Raw genomic sequence first — 12,192 nt, 5'->3', positions numbered from 1 at the left:
ATATCAAAGTGTGAATTTAGAATGATCACGCTCCCTTGGATTTTACTTTTCCCCAATGTTTGTTGGAAAGACCCATCAGAAGGATATAGGAACCATAACCACATAAGAATGGATTGTCTCTGCATGGTAGCCCCCTCAGAATTGGGGTTGTTCAGCCTGGAGCAGAGGAGGTTCCAGGGAGACCTTATTACGGCCTTTCAGTACTTAAAGGGGGCTTATAAGAAAGATGGAGACAAACATTTTTGCAGGGCCTGTTGCGATAGGACAAGGGGTAATGGTTTTAAACTCAAAGAGGGTAGATTCAGACTACATATAAGGAAGAAATTTTTTGCAGTGAGGGTGGTGAAACACTAGAACAAGTTGCCCAGAGGGATGGTGGTGCCCCATCCCTGGAGACATTCAAGGTCAGATTGGACGGGGCTCTGAGCAGCCTGATCTAGTTGAAGATGTCCCTGCTCGTTGCAGGGGAGGTTGGACTAGATGACTTTTAAAGGTCAAACTATTCTATGATTCTGTGGTAGATTCTCATAAAATTCTGATTGTTTCACAAAAACGTAGCAGTAAATATCCAGCAACTAATTGACAAATATATACGGGTGTGTATATATACATAAAAAGGATTTTTCTGTCACCAATTTTGATAATAAGCTATGATGTAGTTATATTACCTCAAACACTGTATGTTCTGTATAGTGCCAATTTTGAGACATTATTCCATTTGATATAGTGGTCACCTCTTTATGTGAAAATCGTGAGAGAGTAATGGGTGACATTCTATAGGGGAAAAGGTGGGCTTTTTGCAATATCAGATTAAACATGGTACACAAATACATAAGTACAATTGCACAAAACCTAAAATGATACTGAGTGGGAAAAAGGTTTTTGAGTTCACGTATCCTACAAATTTCTTCTCCCACCTGGTGTCTTTATTCATATGTGGCAAAATAAAAAGTGGGCAGAAAATTCAGGTTTCCAGTTGGGCAGATTTCTGATTCCTGTGTTAAGAAAAGTTTAGCATTCTACTTCATTTCTGCTAAAAATTGCCATTTGAAATACGTCAGTAGTAACTTCAGTTGTGAAATCTGAATAACTAATTAAAGAGTGGAATATTTTATCATCATGTTTTAAAATGATGATTAACCACTAAATCCCACTGAAATTCATGGAAGCTTAAGATACTCTTCAAAAGCAATCCATTAGTGTTTAATCCTAGAGCAGTATGCAATTTTTGCATGTTAAAATTACATGTTTGGTTTTTTTAAAAAATGAGTAAAAATTATAACATTTGAGAGGTCAAGGGTCATTTGTTTCTCGATTATCTCTGCAGAATCTAAAATGCTTAAGCCTCGTCAGTTGCACATTATTTTCTGAAAATCCCCTTTGCCACAGTCTGAAGCTAAATCTTCCAGTTACTATTTATCTGCAACAGTCCATGACAATGTTCCAGGACGATCAAAATTGTTATATGTTGCAGAGAAAAAGCTAGATTCAGATAGTTTAATTCAAATCAGGATCAAAATCAGTTATGGATATATTGATTACATTTAATTAAATCAGCTTTAGTTAATGTTTGTTTTGTAGAAGGTTTTTTGTCCATGCTTTCATTTCAGCAGTCTATGAGCATGTTTATGTCGTGGCCCAATTTAGATTTTATTGAGCTGACTGAAATTACGTAGTACTGAAGGCCTTTTTCATGAGAAAACATATTCTGGATGAACACAGGTGTAGAGCCTACACTATAAATTCTTATTTCATATGTCCTATTACTATATTTTATCAAGCTATCCAACATTCTTTCTGCCGTCACATGTGGTGCTTTTTTTCTTTCCCTCTCTCGGATGAACTATGCATGCTGTAAATAGTAAGCCAGTATTTTTAGGACAAGAGGAATATTGTTCTTGCAACCTATTAACACCTGCCAAATTATGTACCTATTCATGTATATACAAGCAACAAAATAGGCTTACCTAAGTCATTTCAGTAATTGCATTAGTAACACACACAAACACTCTCTCGAAATTTATGGTTATTTAACTACTGCAATATTTGGGCCTGGATTTTGGCCATACTGGGAAAAATAATAAAATCGATCAAATGATAAACATCAGGAGAGACTGTCTTTTTCGTACCAACTAGACTGTGGATTGAGTAAAAATGAATAAGGAAAATAGCTATACAAAACATGTATTTATTTCTATAAGGTAAGTGATTTAGTCTGAGCAGATCAATAGGTATCTGCAACATGAATAAAATACCAGTACTCTTAGTACGTACTATGACCTAAATATCATAAGCTTCATTTTTCCAAATAAAATACATTATTCTGTTTAAGATTCTGTAAAGCATTCAGAAATTCAAAATACCTGTCTCCTAACTGGATGATTACTTCAGGTGAGAGAGTCTGTGATCAACTTCTGGAACCAGATTAAGGACTGATCAAATTTACGTATGAAATTCAAGAGTTTGCTTAAGTTCATTCTTTTGGGCATCTTGCAGTTTTCAGTTAATATTTCCCTGTGGAGCTCTATTTAGTTCATTTAATGGAATGTAAACTTTTTTTTTTAACTGTTAAAATATGTTTACATATGAAGATATTTTCTAATATATAAATCAAACATCAACTGAAATAAATCTGTCACAGTTAGTGAAACACAGGACTTGGTGTCCTAATTAACCGTCTGCATCTAAGCAACATGAATACAGCAGTGGTAATGTGCTGCCATTGGTTTTGTTCATTGTTTTCCACAGTTTCACAACCAGCAGCGTGGGAATTAAGTGGTTTTCTTTTCTCATCCTTGCTTAAATATTTCTTGGGGTAAATAAGGAAGCAATGGTTGCCAAGAAGAAGGGGCAAGTTAATTCTTAATAATTCCTACAATGAGTGGGAGAGATGACAAATAAAAGAGAGAAAAAGCATTAGAAAAGCAAAATATGAAAATACCTATTGGACCAAAGAAAACTATACAGTGATGAATTAGAATCTGTTTCACCTATGCGCTTTGGGTCTCTTAAGGACAGGACAGAGGTGATCCTGTGACACCATTTAACTTTTCTGACATTTACAGTGGCAGCTTTTTAAACAAATAACTTTACACAGCACAGCTGAAGACTGGGATTTTTTTTGACCGTGGTCTGCAAAGGGATGAGGATGAATGAGAATCTTTGGGAAGAGAATCACAGTTGAATGTTTACACCTATTTTCTAGCATCCATCAACCTGGAAACTGCTATTAGAAAAATCTATTCAAAATAATTTAATTGTATTTCAAATACTTTAGTTTCATGTCTAATTTAAGATATGGAAGCTATGGGAAGTACACTGGAGATGCATATTGTCTTTGATATAACTGAAGAAGAGCTAGTTTTATACGTGCAATTTAAAATGCACTTTACCTTCTCTGTGTCTAAAATGAATGCATACAGCATTGTGGTAATTTAAGTGAAGATCATCTATAGCCTCCTTTTGTAAAAGTGGACCAGCTTACTACAGTATTTTGGGTTCTTCTAAAGCATATTAGTCTTCTCTCATATCTCCTTATTAATTCTGTACCGTATTCACTATCATCACTGCAAAGCTATAGCATTTTAATAGAGTGAAGTTAAAAAATTCTGTCTTACACATGACAGAACTTCACAGAAAAGGTTTTTCTCTGCCATTTTTCATCATCTGTTATAAACTTCAGTGAAGCAATCTAAATTACATTCTCTAGTTTCGAAGTGAAACTTGACATCTTCACCTCATAACATAGGAATGAAAACTGCTGCAACTTGGACTAAGGCTGATGTAGGATGCTGCCTTTATATGAAGTGGTTGTAAGAATGTAGTCTTAGCCACACCACAGGCTTTTCTTACCGTTCTTTGTGTGGTTGCGATGGAAGCAGGACCAACAGCCTTTGGTTAAAGAATCACGTGTGACATAGCATCCAGTTGTTCCTTTTTTCAATTTTCTTTGGACAAACCTGAGCATTATACTAGTATAGTATTTTCTTCCTTATAATTACCTAGCTACTTGGGAAAAAAGACAGCTAATTACCATCTTATTTTATCTGATATAGCATATCATAATTTATTAACATAATAAATTACATGGGGAGGAATTCGGTGTCAAAATTCTTGGCTATAATATTGAATTAAATAACACGGGAAAAGACCTGCTGCAGAGTAATCTGGCCCTAAATGACAGTATCTTTTGAAGAGATGATGTTTTATCTCCTGTCTGCAATTCAGGATGTCAGTGTCACTCGTGGTTTGGGTTTTTTTGGTTTTTTTTTTTTTTTTTTGCATGGATGCCTCTGAGTACGCTTATAAAGCTGCAGAAGGAAGTAAGTTTGTATATGTACAGTGCAAATGCTGAATATCTAGGTATGTATATTTAATTAGTTTTCAAAACTGCTGGATTGGTAGCAGTTTCATTCACGTTATTTTAAAAAAAAATAATCTATGTCTTGGAGTATCAATCAGCCTAAGTGACAACCCCTATTATTATTCTGTTTGATTGCATCTCTATAAATGTAGATTAAGGTTATTTTAAGAGATAAAGAACAAAAATAATTAGGTAATACCTTTTATTATTTCTGGAAGGTGTCAGTGTTTAAGGTTTAGGACCTTGCTCTTTGAAGCTGTTAGCATTCAACACTAATGTGGTACTTTAAGGGTACGTTTAGATTATGTAGTTTGCATAAATATCTGGAAAGTTAGCATCACAAATCAACAGTCAATTTCAAAATGGGTTAGTCAATTTAGACATCAGTAGACTGTATTCTAACATAGCTATGCTATATTTAATATTAATTGGTTCCTTGGTGATCGGTCAGTAGAGTTACACATACTAGTATTCAAGACAGCCCTAAAGCTTCATGAATAAATGCTGTCTAAGATTAGGGCTTTTCTGTAGTCTTAATAAATCATCCATTAAATAAGTTGGCATTGACCAAAGTTCATTCCTAGGAAGGCTGCCTTCCAGCATATCGTGCAGAAGCTGTTTCTTCTCTATAGCTGTTACACTGTTCTATAGCTCTATACGCTCTGGCTCTATACACTATTTTTTCTCTATAGTTTACCACTGTCTGAGAAACACAATTTTAAAATTCCATTTTGAGTAAAAAATCATTTGAAATTCCTTCCATTCTTTTGAGTATTTCCTGTTGTGCAGGCAAATTTGAGTACATAATGCTGGTTTAACAGAATCAATAGAGACTGACATGGTTGGACATCGTGATTACAAGGATACAGGACTGTGCAAAAGAGTTTAATCTAGTGTCAACTAGATACTTCCTTAAGTATGACATTTCCTTTATAACGTCTATGTATTTTTTCAGCTGTGAAAAATATTACAAGATGAATACAAGAAATCGTTAACAACTCTATGGATTTATGTATTCTGTAATTAGTATATAAAAACTTTCAAATACATTTTCTCTACTGGAAGATAACACATATAAATCAATTACAAAAGTGTTTTCCAGTTAAACCCTTATAAAATTCTAAATAAATATTTAAATATCTGTTGAAAACTAGCCTAGGATGTAGATTTTGCAATGTGTCCTGATTTTTTTTCATTCCAAAATGTAACATGAGTACCTAAGTATTTGCTTATTTACTGATTTCTAACACTGAGAAGGCTATCTCATTTGACTCACTGGTAGGTAAAGGCTTACCTTCCCTCCAAAAATGTCAGTGACTGTACATGGCCTGAGCAGTGGTTGTTAAATGGTTAAGAGGTGTAGTCTTTAAATATTTTAATAACTCCTTTTATAATGTTACAAATATCTGTTTAAAGTCACATGACAGAGACATACAAATTTCCTTTTACTTGCCAGTTTTGAATTACTTCAATAATTAAGATTGAGATATGCCATCAGAAGTAATTAACATACGTGCATAATTTATTTAAAACAAGAGACACTTTCTAAATCCCAGTAGTTCCAATTATGCCATAATGCTAACAGATTTTGGGTTTCTTCAGGACGTGCTAACATTGCAGCTGTGGCATGATACACGGTGCTCTATTTTTTTTTTTTTAATTTATTTTCTGAAAGAGAGGGCTTATATCACACACAGTACCACATATGAGAGTCTTATGTCCCAGTCTCACCATAGTTGAAACGAATTTTTTTTCTCTTTGCTTAACAAATACATACCAATGGAAGCTGTCAGGGTTAAAAGTTAACAGCAGAACGGCTCGCATTTCCAGTTATGGAGTTGTGTTAATCTCTTATTGGCATGAATGCTAGTAGCTCTTTAGTAAGGAGCAATGGGTAAGTTTTCAAATAAGATGCAGCTAAGTTCAATATGCAGCCGTGCCTCAGCCTGAGGAGTCCGTATCTGGAGGCAATTATCTAAGCCAGAATAAAAGAAAAGCACTGTTAAGCAACTGAAAAAGGGGTTGCCAAAGCTCTTCATTTTACCACTTGTGACTGAGTGTATTTGACGTCTTGGAAGGCTCTAAAGGCACAGGAGTGTGCAGAACACAGAGGACTGGCTGCAGCATCAAAATGCTTTGTCAGAGTTTTTAAACTGTATATTTACCTCCTGGGGAAAAAATAAATAAGTAAATAAATAAATAAAGAAAGAAACCAAAGTTACCACTATGCATACAACCGATACAATGATGAATTACGCTGGGTTTAATGTTTAAAACCAACTATTATACCTTTTGTCTGTGTCTTTTTTTTTTTATCTAAATGTAAAAACAACGCACTAAAATAAATAAAAAAATAAAAGACCAACTGGGAGTGGAATAAATAGACATCAAAGTCTTTGAGCCCAGCAACCACAGGTATCTATCCAGCCCACCACACAGAGCTCATCAGAGTGTAGCACAACTATCTGAGGTTTTGGGAGATGTCTCATAATTGAAGCCTAAAAGTACAGGGAACAGACCTTTTCTTATGGAGAAAAGCTTTGCATTTCAATCAAGTTCTGAAGGTCGAAAATAAGCCAGTGGAAGTAAGTTCACACTGGTTAATGCCTGTTGATTGATGGTTTTCAAAATCAAAGCCTGCAATTTTCTATTCCTATTCCTAACATGTAAAATTTACTGAAATGTTTTCTAATTAATGCTATTATTAAGAATAGTTTCATTTTAACTGGCTTTATTTCATTTTATATATAGATCAAATGGATAGATTCATTTTGTCATAGAATAAAAACTGTTAATGCAGCACTTCTCAATCAGTAAGATGTGCCTTAGCAGTGAAGTGTTGTGAAGACATAAAGCGCTCTTTGTCCAAGAACAGTGCTGAAAATGATCATGTGTATTTTTAAAGTTTTAATTCTTATATGGGTCACTGAAGTCAGGTACAAGCATTAAAATACATGTTTTAAGTAGTGCAGCATGCAGGCTTTTGTGGACTGCTATCATACGTGAATAGAAAAGTCACATACATGAGAAAATATTTGCACTCCTACTTGAAAATAGGATTAAAAAAAAATATTATTTTAAATAGATTTTAATGCTGCCAAGAGCCTTTTAAGACCTTGCCTATATGGAATTACGTAAGCATTTTATAAATTTTTAATCCTGTAGTGAGGATTTACGTCGCTCTGTACTGGAGAGATGCTGCTTTTTGTACTGATAGTTAACTTTTTTGTGATTGACTAAGGCCATCCAATCTCATAATGAAAATTCCATGTTATTGGTGTAAATTTGATCTACCTTCTACATATGTACATACTTACAGGTAAGACATGGTAGCAATACTGAAGACACAGAATTTATTTTTCTGAATGTCAGCTGATGTCGCCACTCACAGTTGGTATAGGAAGGGGTGAATAAAAACTCCTTTATGGAGTCATAGAATCATAGAGTGGTTTTATTGAGCTCTGACGACATTCAATCATACTTCTGTGTTTTTAATTTTTTATTCGGTATATTGATGCTAACCACAGGCTAGCAAATAATACATAGTTTCGAGTTTGCTCTAGAAAGCAATAAACTCTTCCAAAGTCTATTGGACATTTTGAGGCATGACTGCCTTTGTCCAGAAGGTGTCTGCTATCTGCTTCTTTTATTTGTATGTGTCCATGCCTTATGTTCATACCTCAGAGATGACTGACTTTTTACACTCTCATATATCTTACAGCTGCTTTTAAAAAATACTTTCTTAGGCAGGAGGAGGCACACGTATATTTGTTTTTCCTGAACTTCTCATCAGGATGCTGCTAGGAGCAGTGTCATAGTGCAGTAGTGCTGATAGGTGTGTTTTGCCACCTTATTCCTCCCACGTATTCTGTTTGCATGAAGTTACTAGGAGTTTGGAGGCCTATAGTCAGAAGGGACCAAAAATGGAAAAGTTGTCAAGGCCTAATACAAAAAGGTCGGAATCTCTCTGGGTGTAAACTGTTGAACAGCAAAAGTGATGTTGAGATCGTTCCCTCTGCGGAAAGAGGAAAGGAAATGGATATACCGAGATGGGTGAACTGTGCTTTAACACTGAGTTTTTCCAATGCTAAATGAAATGAACAGCATTCTCCAGGGATGTTTAGCTCTGGTGCCACCAGGTAATACTGTTCTAGATGTAGGCAATAATTATTACAGATACTTCCTTGGGGAGGATATTTGATTTTGGGGGAAAAACCTGCATAATTCATGCAGTTCTTTTTTTGTTGGGGGTTTTTGTTAGCTTGGTTTTGTTCATTAGTTTTTTTGCTTATTGCCCTTCTCTGTAAGGGCAGTTCCTGGATGTATTTCTTGTCTCTGTGTTTCACCTGGTAGGATGTGGTAGCTAACAATAAAATCAGTTTCTCACGTGTAGGTAGAGTTATGTTTATGGAGAGATCTTATCCCTTAGTTAAAAATATGGAATGATGGGAAGAAAATGCAATTTACTATTATAGTGATGATGATAATGCTTGGTGAAAAGCAATGCATGAAATGTTAAGCATTAGCCCAAAAAAAGTTGGTTGTTTCAGAGACTAGAAATAATTTGCACATCAGTATATCACTGACAATCAATTAAAAATACACAATAAATTAATATCACTAAAATTTTATTTTGCAGAAATAACAATATAGGAAATGGCCATTCACACCAGCATTTCCCCATAATTCTTAACAATTTATTTGTATTATGTATTATTTTTAAATATTATTTGGGTTTGAGTATATTCAAGTAACAATCTAATGTAGTTTGCTACTTGTCAGATTCAACTTATTCAAAACCATTCTTAAATGATTATCTAAAACTTTAATTTCCATTTTCTTATTTATTTTTAATCCCTATAAAATGTTAACCTGCCTTGCTTCTGACGAACCATTTTGGCATTAGCAATGACATATATCATTACTGAATGAATATTATTTCTAATAATAGTGGTTCACAGCTGATACAATCGCCTTTTTTTTTTTTGAAGTTTCTACACATTACAATTTTAGTATATGATTCAGTTTCAGCTATGCATTTCTGGTAAAGAAGCTTGTCCAGAATATAGGGAAGAACTGCCAGCAAACATAGGGACAAGCCAAAAATTTTTCCCTTTCTTTGCTGGTTAAAATTGTTGATTCTGCATATGCCTACCCTCTGTTCCTTAGTGCAAGACGCTAGCTTCTGCCTTGGGTTCTGTTATGCTACCGTCAATGAGGGACAGATAGAAGGAAAGACCTGTGACCTATCGAAAAACCCACTAAAGTCAAAGAAATTTAATCCTTGATTTCTAAAGTTGTATCAAATTCCTAACTCTTTTATTTAAATAGTATTTAGAAACTAATTAATTTGGGTTGTTACTCTTTTTTTTTAGAATAAGGTATTAAATAATGTTGCCAAATATGAGGGCAGGTTCTGGTAGGCCTCTACTTTCGAATATCAATCCATTTATTTATTTATCAGGTTGTAGTACAGTTTACAGTTTAACTAACAGTATAAACATTGATGGTTTGCTTGAACTAGAAATCTCCTGAGTCATGTTTCCTTAAGAACTGTATGAGTAATCACCCGACTGTAAGAAATATGAATGTTTTCTGTAAAGGGCAGTATGAATATATGGTTGCGTACGTCTCATTAGCATTGATAGGAGTTAAATATTACACATATTTTGAGGGATTACTAAACCATATATGTCATACAAGGTTCAGTCCTGTCTTCAGATTTTAATTAATTTTGCCTTGAAGAGTGCTTTCGTATGAGTTCTTTGTAGCAGTGATTGAAAGATGCCCAACTGTGGTGCTACTATAAATAATTGAGCATGATATCCATGAAGTTCTCAGCCATCAGATTTCTGCTTGGCTTTTTTGTGGTTTCAGGAATTATTTAGAGCAAGAAGGCACAGAATTTGTTTTACATACGCACTTATACATGTATGTGTGTGCATGTATGTGTACATGTCTACATAGTTACTAGCCTAAATTTGGGTTGAAAAATAATAGATTAAACTAATACAACTATGGAAACTATTTATATTTTGTGTGTCACTTTACATATTCATGTGACCACGTTTTGAGTGAATAACCTTGCATACCTAGCATGCTCTTTTCTTTACTGTGAATATAAATATTCTGTCTTCTTGGTCAAAAAGAAAAATACAATTATAGTTAAAATGTTCCACATGTGGGTCTAAAGTTCTTTGCTACATGTGGAAATGTCACAGTGTAGTATTGAGGAATGAAAATACATTGTTACACGCCTCAGAGGTCTGTTGAGAATCGCTCATTTTCTAATCAACTGGGACAGCTTTTTCTTTAGTTTTAGTGGGGTAAACTGTTATTTTTGCAGAGTGTGTGATTCGTGAAACATACGGCGGGCAAACACAATGGTTTTTTAAGCAATTCATTTTAAATAATAAAAATGATAGCAGTGATACAATAATTAGAGAGGTTTCAGTGTTAGTAGATGTACTGAGAAAGTCATTTAGTGAGACAAGCGTAAGCAAAGCGGCTAAATTTGCATAAGAAGTGCAACAGAATAATACAAGTCTACAGATAACTTTATGGGCTTTATATGTGATATGCGTACATCTTCTAGAGTGTGTATATGCATATTTTAAGAAAATTGAAGAAGCAGACGACTCAGCCCGGTAACTGAGGAGAGAAACGTCTTATGACGAAAGAATGGTCGGGGCAAATAGACGAATTAAAATGAGACACCTTGCTGAGGTAGTAGGTGCAAGATAGGGTTTATATTTCTTTTCTTTTACATACAGCATAGCTAACTAATGGTATTTTTTTATGCAGGACCATTGATCCATTGTCTTTCACGTATACGGCTCCAAAATCAGTGATTATCTGTGTTAGGACTGAAACATCTAAATAATATGATTTTTGAAAGAACGTTTACCAGCAATTGCTTGTAAAAGTTCTTTGTGGGCCTCCATAAGAAAAGTTTATATTTTTGAGAAGACAGACATCAAGCACAATGGATCTTGGTCCCACACTAGGAATCCTATGTGATGTGACAAAACAAATAAATAACAACTTACGCTTACAAAAATCACAAATAATTTTTATCTCTTAAATTTTGCCTTTTCTAATGGAGATACGGGTGATCATGTATTTGAAGTTTAGTTAAAAGAAGTAATCACAGTTCTCCCTGCTCCAAAGCACACTTTTGGTGTTACTTTTTATCTATGATCCATAAACACATCTAATCAGAAATGTAGAGAATTTATCTAAGCAGTCATTGTTGTGTCACCTTATATGTCAGTATCTTTCTAAATGCCATAGATCAACTAGCTATTTTCTTGGAACCAGAACATTCTGGGATTTCTTTACATTTGGTGTATGCATCTGCTTTCAGAATAGAGTGTCTATTTCATATTTGTCCAGATAAAAAAAAAAAAAATTTCCTGAAGAGGTATGTTGCTGAGATTTCTTTTAGAAATATGAATGCATTAAAGACCTTTCAAACCACAAAATCTCAAATTCTACTTTCTAGTTTAGAGAGAAGGGTTTTAGTACAGGGTTGAAAATGCTGAGTTGACCTAGTTGTTTTGTGTTGCACGCCATTTAAGTAATTGTGTCTATCACACAAGTCATTATTTTACTTGACACCTTGAAATGATTTAGTATTTTAGGCCTGGAATGCATGGAATTTCTATAATGAAGAACAGATTCTTGAAGAGGTGTGATGACTTAAAATGAAAGCGCTAGTACTAAAATCTCAGTAACACTGTAATCTTAGAGTACTCTTGCATTTCCTATCTTCATTTCTTCAGCAAGTAGAAGAAAAGTTTGTACACTTTTGCATGGATTAATTTTAG

The 12,192-nt window shown here is 34.4% G+C and overlaps 1 protein-coding gene across 4 annotated transcripts in view; it reads left to right on the top strand.

The window, feature by feature from the left end:
- DMD (dystrophin) overlaps positions 1-12,192 on the top strand; it is a 1,176,878-nt gene that overhangs the window by 512,508 nt on the left and 652,178 nt on the right. The window lies entirely within an intron of this gene.

The sequence above is a fragment of the Chroicocephalus ridibundus genome, chromosome 1 (assembly GCF_963924245.1).
Source record: "Chroicocephalus ridibundus chromosome 1, bChrRid1.1, whole genome shotgun sequence".
NCBI classification, from domain to species: domain Eukaryota; kingdom Metazoa; phylum Chordata; class Aves; order Charadriiformes; family Laridae; genus Chroicocephalus; species Chroicocephalus ridibundus.
This window is presented reverse-complemented; position numbering and strand designations above follow the sequence as displayed.